The following is a 9,329-nucleotide window of genomic DNA, read 5'->3' as shown; positions in this document are numbered from 1 at the left end:
ACAAAAAATACCGATCGACTCTACTCACTAAATCTAAACTGTCTTGTTATTGTTTTCTTTCTGATTTGTCCTATTCCACTTTCACATATTTATAGTCTCACTCTGAAATAATAGTAATCCTGAACTGTTTAAAATTTAATCCTTTTTGTCATTCGCGGCGTTTAAACACATATCAGTTTAAAAAGTATACTGGCGGCATTTAATAATTTAAACTAAGCCAGATTTAGATGAGACTATTTTTCAAGCGTTTTAATTAGCCCGAGATTAGCCATTAGCGTGGTTCAAAAAATCGTTTTTGCTCCACACCGCTCATTCGATTCCTAACCAGATTATATGCCTTCTCACAAAATTTGAGCTCATTTGGTTGAAAATTGAGACTGCACAAGCCCGTCAAAGTTTGTATGGGAATTACTATGGGAAAACGATGTTTTTCATTCAATCGACCGTAGCATTTCCACAAGTGCCCTATTGGGTTAGTCGACCCTTGGTAATACTAGGCTACTCTATATGCTACAACTTTGCCGAAGACCGCATTCAAATCGGACGCTTAATTAATTTGTTATCGATTTGTATCCAACTGGGCAAACTTTAGCTATGATCCTCCAGCTTCCCAGCAGGCAACATTGCTGCATATGGCGCCAAAGATAGCACACTGAAATCATGGCTACTAGAAATCCTCTACATAGAGATAAGCGGAAGTTACATATGTCGATTCGGCAACGCTGTTCATTTTGTTTGCATCAGCGGCCAACACTTGCTGCAAAGCTAGATGTTCAAACTTTGTGCGTGACTTCGTAGTGGTTCAAGTTGTTTTGTTTACATTTTCTAATTATGATAGAATTTTTTTTTCAAAATTTTGAAAAAAATAGCGGAGCAATCGATGAAATCTGAAATTTATTGCAAAGTGTTAAGCTAAACATATCAGCAGAACTAAAGCAAGAAGCAGCAATGAAAGTTTTTTCGAGAAGTGCAGCAACAAAAGTTTCGTCATAAGCTTGAGCTTTTGAAAGCAGAATTAATTAAATTCTATCTTTTTACTAAACTTACATATACCGTCAATTTCTCGATATTAAAAATAAATAATTTTAATTTATTTAGTTCGGATTGCAATACCGTTCAATCGACGCCTTCTTACGAACGATCAGCCTGTTCATTTGGCTCACACTTTGACAGTTCTTTCTGCACGATTGGCTTACAATGGCCGCCTCCGCAGATCTCTATAATGTAGGATTACTAATGGCTACTATGTTCCACTGCAGAATGCAGTGATGCCCACCGAATAGTTTAACCATCATGAGTAAAGATTTCGATTCTGGATAAAAATCGGTAACTAATTAATGAGGCATCCGATTTGAATGCGGTCTTCGGCAAAGTTGTAGCTGATAGAGTAGCCTAGGATTACCAAGGGTCGACTAACCCACTAGGGCACTTGGGGAAATGCTACGGTTGATTGAATGAAAAACATCGTTTTCCCATAGTAATTCCCATACAAACTTTGACGGGCTTGTGCAGTCTCAATTTTCAACCAAATGAACTCAAATTTTGTGAGAAGGCATATAATCTGGTTAGGAATCGAATAAGCGGTGTGGAGCAAAAACGATTTTTTGAACCACGCTATTAGCCATGTTGGGAAACTCCAGTCAAGACTCCAGCTGCTGCAACTTGCTCATCAAATATATATGATGTCTACACTAGGGGCAAGACACTGTGCAAACGAGAGTTTCTCTGAGAAATTCTGAGTAACTCTTTTCACCAATGATCGACGAAATTTGTTAATAAACACCCCTAAAGCTGTAAGAAAAGCAAGATATCGGGCAATATTGTTTTGATTTTGTGATAAATCAGGCAACACCCATGTAAACACGGGAGCAATCCGGAGAAATTCTGAGCAACTCTGTGACGAAAAATGTACTCTCCAGCACAGTGTATTGCCCTAAGTGTCTACATTACATATTATTGTTTTTTGTATTTTTATTTTTACTGTGGTGTCTATTGTAACAATATGGTTCTAAATAGTACTGCTGTTACAATACAACGTTCGGTTTTTCTACTGTATTTTTACCCTTCTTACACCCATAAGAAGGGTATAAATACCGCTTGGAAAACCCACTTTCGATCCGAGGCCCGCAGGGCCGAGTCACATATACCAATCAACTCAGCTCGACGAATTGAGCAAATGTCTGTATGTGCGTGTGTGTATGTGTGTGTGTATGTGTGTGTGTATGTATGTTACAAAAAAATGTCACTCACGGTTCTCAGCCGTCTGTTGACCGATTTGAGTTCTCTTGGAAGCAAATGAAAGCTACTACATCCTAGTAGAACGCTATTGAATTTTATTTTGATTGGACGTTCGGTTACCGAGATATCTTTCAAAGAGAGCTAGAGAGTAGTACAACTTAATTATTTTAGATATTTTTGACAAAGTGTATCACCATAAATTTCTCAGCCGTCTATCAACCGATTCGGGTTCTTAAGGCCCGAGACGAAAGCTACTGCACCCTAGAAGAACGCTTTTGAATTTCATTCCGATTGGACATTTTTTAACCGAGATATCTTTCGGGGAGTACTTTGGAGTAATACAACTTAACTTTTTAAGAGGTCTTTGACAAAATGCTTCATAATAAATGAATCAGCCGTGTGTCAATCGATTTGAGTTCTCTCAGCATCAAATGAAAGCTACAGCATCCAAGTAGTATGCTATTAAATTTCATGCCGTTTGGACATTTTGTTTCCGAGATATCTTTCCACGAGTACTAAGGAGTAATGAAATTTACGCTTTTGAGAGATTTTTGATAAAATGTATCATAATACATTTCTCAGCCGTTTGTCAACAGATTTTTTATGATCATATTTGGTTACACAAGTTAGTTATACATGAAAATGCAATTGCATCAAATACATAAAAGCTACTATCTCTTTGTAATATTTGAGCATAATAAACAGTAGCAAAAATATCACGGAATGTATGTAGGAAAAGCCTTTTTTACCCTTCTTACACCCATAAGAAGGGTATAAATACCGCTTGGAAAACCTACTTTCGATCCGAGGCCCGCAGGGCCGAGTCACATATACCAATCAACTCAGCTCGACGAATTGAGCAAATGTCTGTATGTGCGTGTGTGTGTGTGTGTGTATGTGTGTGTGTGTGTGTGTGTGTATGTATGTTACAAAAAATGTCACTCACGGTTCTCAGCAGTCTGTTGACCGATTTAAGTTCTCTTTGAAGCAAATGAAAGCTACTACATCCTAGTAGAACGCTTTTGAATTTTATTTTGATTGGACGTTCGATTACCGAGATATCTTTCAAAGAGTGCTAGGGAGTAGTACAACTTAATTATTTTAGATATTTTTGACAAAGTGTATCACCATAAATTTCTCAGCCGTCTATCAACCGATTCGGGTTCTTAAGGCCCGAAACGAAAGCTACTGCATCCTAGAAGAACGTTTTTGAATTTCATTCCGATTGAACATTTTGTAACCGAGATATCTTTCGGGGAGTACTTTGGAGTAATACAACTTAACTTTTTAAGAGGTCTTTGAAAAATGCTTCAGCCGTGTGTCAATCGTTTTGAGTTCTCCAATCAGCAAATGAAAGGTGCAGCATCCTAGTAGTATGATATTGAATTTCATTCCGTTTGGACATTTTGTTTCCGAGATATCTTTCGCGGAGTACTTAGGTTTTATAAAATTCACGCTATTGAGAGATTTTTGATAAAATGTCAAATCTACAATATTTTTTAGAATGACTAAAAATCACAATCATACATACGAATACAGAATACAACAATAATTTTAATAAGTGTAGGAAGGGTTCTGTTCACCATAGGTGGATTAATTCAGGATTTTATTCGGGCAATGGCGCACTTTTATTAATGTTTTCACCAGGTGTGTAAGGTCCCACTCTCTACGCATTGTTGTCACTTCGTAAAATGGCTCATTATCCTTTCATTTGAGAAAAATAATCACCCAGAGAGATTTCAATTTTTAGCCGATTTTCGCTCTTCAAACAAAGCAACAACAAAAACAAGCGAGAGAAGAGGCTTATATTTCATAATGGTGAAAACAGAACACTGATTTTTTCGGAATGAAATTTTTCAATCTAATATGCTGAATATATTAATCTTTATTTTTAAATCACATACTGACTTGCTTTTAGCATGATGAAACGGTATTAAATTTAGTTTTGTAATCGAAAATTGAACTTTTCTTGTTTGGTAGTTACGTCTTTTTACTGGTTCTAAAACATGATAGAGGGTACACTGAAAGGCGGCTTGCAGTAATGACAAGCATAACAATGATTTTAAATTTACCATGGCAAAACATGATCATTGACCCACCAACGCTTCTTGTGTGCGTTTTGTTTCTTCTCACATCAACCGGTTCGATAGCCGAGTGGTAGCGTGCGAGCCTGGTGATTTCAAGGTTCTTGGTTCGAATCCGGTTGCCAACAGAAACTTTTTATAATTAAAAATCGAGTCCATGGTAAAATTGAAAACATAATTCTGTTGAATTGAAACGAAAATCAGTCTGCACAAATTTAGTGGCGTTGTGTATTTAAATTGACCCTCAGAATAGTATTAATTTTCACCGCAAGCCGCCGTTCAGTGTAGGGGAAGATTCAAAAATTACGTCCATCGTTTTTCGGGATTTCTATACCCCCCCTCACCCCTCTGTCACGCAATTTCCCTATACCCAATACACGTACTGTCACACTTTTCTAGACCCCCCCTCCCCCAAATGTTGGACGTAATTTTTGAACGTTCCCTAGGCGAAATTTTTTCCCACACTCAGCCAAATAACCTTAAGATTTGCATAAGGCCCAACTTATGAAACGGCCTTTAAATAATTCATAATGATTCGGACTTGGATTCGGATGAATTTTATAAGGTCACTCTATGACATAAAATCGTCTCACAACGTGGCTTTTATTCATGTTTAGCAACATACACGGATAAAACACGGGCTCGATGATCCCGACGTTCATGGATCGAATCCAATCTGCATCATTTTAAGATTTTTTTGTTCTTTTCATAAGTCTATCTTATAAAATTTGTCATAGCAAGCACGATCGATTTTCATAAGGTATGGGAACGTCCATAAATTACGTCACGCTTTGAGGGGGTTCAGTAAAGTGTGACGACCCATACAAAAATTTCTTAGGTCTCATACAAAAAGTGTGAAAATGGTCGATTTTCGCGTGACGTAATTTATGGACGCTCCCTATTCTTATGTCATCCATAAGAATGAGTTATAGCTAATTTTCATAAGGTATTTCGATGAATTTCGCTAGTTTTTTTCGCTGAGTGGCAGCTCTGCACTCTGATCGCCACGTTCAGCCACTTGTCATCCGAAAACTACCCCACAGTAAAAAAGCGAGCCAACATCTCTGACCCCTATTGTGCGTTGAACCCCATTTTGACAGCAAAAGTTTGTAAACAGTACACTTTTCTGGACCAACACTTGAAAAGCGCGTAATATTTTCCACAACAAAAAAGAACATTTTCGAAAATACTAGGAAAATCATGAAAAAATCTAATTCTCTTAGCTGAAATATGTTACAATAAATAAAAACGTGTTCAAATTAGGCCGCAATTGGGGATGCAAAGAACTTTTTTGTTAAAGAAAAAATATCATTCGTAAACTACGCCTAAATCAAATGTTTGACCTGAAACAGATGATGACTTCAAAAACATGGCCGTATAGCGCCAGTCACACGATGCATATATTGATCAATAGTTGGCCGTTTTATGGAAACATTGAATGTATGATATTGTTCAAAAATAGATTGATATCAATCATTCAATTTTTCCCCTATCTTCCGTTTGATCAACCACGCAGCAATATTTCCGCTCCATAACGCATTTTACTTCAATTTTCTCTACAATATTTCCCCTCCTTCGAAAATTTTACATCAATCCGAAGATTGTTCAAACCATGGGTCAAATTATTCCATGGATCAATTGATTGGTTCAATATTTCCCCTCCAGATCAACCTATCATCCTTTCAATGCAGCAGCGCGTGATCGAGAGCATCATCATTGCAGAGCATTATGCCGTGTTGCCATATATTTTTTTAATTTAAATAAACAACTATTGAAATGTATGATACAAAAAAAAAATACAAAAAAAGAAACTAAATTCAGATGTAATAAATCATCGAACAAAAGAAACAATTTATGCAGAAGTATATTTTTCCCAATATTTTTTATTTAAATGTAATGAATCCAACGATTACAATGCATTAGTGGTAATAAACAGTTCACAGCTTTCTTTGTGTAATCTTATAACTCGGTTGGTGTGCCACCGAACTTTGCACCGAAATTACTGGTGCACTGGCGGTCTCTAACACCAGTTAATCAATAATTCGTGTAGCGGACCTGGTGTGATGGTTAAATCGCGTGACTAACACGCCGTGGACCTGGGTTCGAATCCCACTCCCGACAAATTTGCAAAGTGTGAGTTCTTCCTTCGGAGGGGAAATAAAGCGTGGGTCCCGAGATGAACTAGCCTAGGGCTAAAAATCTCGTTAATACTGATAAAAAATTAATTAATAACTTGCACATTATGGTGGCTTACTGGCGTTGCCTATAAATAAGAAATACCCCTTCTGACAAATAACACCCTTCAGTACCCAACTAACATTTTCAGCGCTATAAGCTTCAATCATTTGCTTTCTGTTGTGTAACCATCGAGTAAAAGCAGTCAACGCCGAATAAAAGGAAAGCTAGTCAAATATAAATCGTAAGCTAATACACGACTGCAAAACAAGCATCATACAGCTACCAAACTCGGTTTTCAGAAATTCATTACTTGTCACTGGGGCTGCCTTTACTCCACCGTATTCCAACTTCGGGAGATTTCCCGGAAGATGTGAAAACTTGAACACATCGAATAGGAGTCCCCACTAACAAAACAGCTGCTACTATACAGTACAATTCGTTATACTGACAAATCCCCAAACCAGCAGCGCGTTATGTTATGCGATTTCATTACGGCTAGAAGCTGTAATAAAGAAACTGTTGGTTTACCAACACGGCTTGTCGGATATAAACATTATTGTCAAAACAAACTTTAAGCGGGATATATAGCTACTACACAAATTCTTTACAGCTATCCATGTATGTGCTGTGAAATTATTTGGGTTGCTTTTATTGCACTTTAATTCAATGCCGGAAGATGTGCAAATCGAGTAAGAGTCCCAGCCACTACAACAGCTGCTTTTATACAGTACGTTTTGTAATGTTGCCAAAACACAAAACAGCAGCGCTTCGTACCCGTTTAAAGAACACTCTTTCAGCTAGAAGCTGTGAAGAAGAATCTGTTGGCGCAACCACACAGCTTGTTCAATGTAAACATTATTGCGTTTGACGTTTCACAAGCTTTTACAGCAAGATGAAGTTGGGTAAGGTTTCTTGTGGCACAATTATGAAGCCTTGTCTGGAGTAAAACAAAACGGGCTATTTTCTATGATATTTATATATAGCAGTGTGGCAGCGAGTACATCATCGGGACCAGTGGATACGGAGATCGGGAGTTCGATTCCAAGTAGCGGCAAGTACTTTAATTATTCAATTTTAAAAGTGATAATTCCAGTTCCACATGTATTGCGTCACGGTATCCATAAGCTAATTATATTTAATCGTTTAATTTGGGGATGCCGTTAAACTATTATTTAACAATTGCGAAAAGGCTGAAAAAGCGCCTTCTCAAGATGTTATTCAGTTAGTGGTCACATAGGAGCCGAGAAAAGAGCTATGACTAGGTGGCATAAAAGCTGATCGCACAGCATGTACAAGCTGATTAAGTTCGCCAGATTCATTGGTATAGGGCTTGCATAGAAGCTTCCGTCCATATGTACAACACAGTAACTCAGCATCAAGCCGTATTAAGAACGCTTTGTTGACGTTTACATTCACAATAAATGTTAGTTGGGTAGTAATTTTGTGTAATGTCGAAATATAAAGGTAATTCAGCAAGATGGCGCTGAAGGTGTTTCGAGTCCCATCCCATGGGCTGTCTAAAAAGTTTTTGTAATAAAAAAATATGTCATATGTTTGAATATGTAAAAATGGTAAAGCTTAGAAGAAGAAATAATGTAAATAGAAAATTTATTAAAAACAACATAAATACAAAATTTACAGAGATGCATTGTATACATTATCTTCCGCATTATTGGCATTGGGATCGGTAGGACTGAAAATCAACCGCGCACCCACCGACGACGCATTGATTCAATAAAAGGCTTTGCTTTGCTAGCTGTGCACGTATGATAAGCATGCACGGACATTTTTTCTCTCTCTTCATGCATTAACTTCTCTCATACTGCCTGGAGATTTTCTCTCTGTTCGAACCTCGGCTAGCTCTATCTCTCTGGAAAGGGGTAATGTCGAAGATATTAGATTGATATTTGGTTTGATCTGCGTGATTTCATCAATAATCCTTGAGAAAGAAATAATTGATGGAATGGTGGAATAAAGGAAACAAGAAAGCGCTGCCAAATAAACATTTTCAAGCTCAAGTAAGTTGCGCATCGTAAATTTTCATTAGATTATTTAGGAATAATGTTTAATATTTAACATTGGTTTATCATGTTCTATTCTTTTATTTCCACTAACGCATATGCGGTTTTCTAGAGCCTTCAGTATAAAATGCTAGAACTATATAGGGAAACTCAGTATATTTTCGACAGATTTGTTCTCTTCGTTTTATCTAAAGCCTCAAGTTTGCCAATGAAACTGTTTCAAGCTATTCGGACGACAAAAACCGCTTATGGCAAAGAGAGAAAAACTGCCAAAAAATCCCAAAGTCACTCTCAGGACATATAATTTAATTATCGTTCAGTAATCATCAATCTAGCTCTAGAGAAATCTGTTTTAACAATAACTGATAAAGCAAACATTTTCAATTGGCTTCTTTAGCGGTGTTGAAATAATTCCATATTCTGAATCTGCATGCAAAACTGAGCCGAAATCCAAATTTTCATGAATTTTGGTGCTCGGGAACCTATTTAAAAATCAATTTGAAGTTTGTATGGGAGCAATTTGTCGAATCACCCCTCGTCGCATTTTGTACTGAGTGGAGCTGTCAAACAGCTACCCAGCTATCAAAAGGTGATTTCAAAAAATCTCTTTGAAATTGATTTTAGGTACCAAAATAAAGTTCAAAAAATCTGAAAAAAATCATAGTGGCTCAGAAAAAGGTGCTCTTTCGTATAAAATCAAAAATTCGATACATTTTTCTTAATTTAAAAACCCAATTATAGACGAAACAAACAAATCAATATGGCAATAACCACTTATCAGCCTTTGTTTTCTAAACCTTTACTGCTA

The sequence above is a fragment of the Aedes albopictus genome, chromosome 3 (assembly GCF_035046485.1).
Source record: "Aedes albopictus strain Foshan chromosome 3, AalbF5, whole genome shotgun sequence".
NCBI classification, from domain to species: domain Eukaryota; kingdom Metazoa; phylum Arthropoda; class Insecta; order Diptera; family Culicidae; genus Aedes; species Aedes albopictus.
This window is presented reverse-complemented; position numbering follows the sequence as displayed.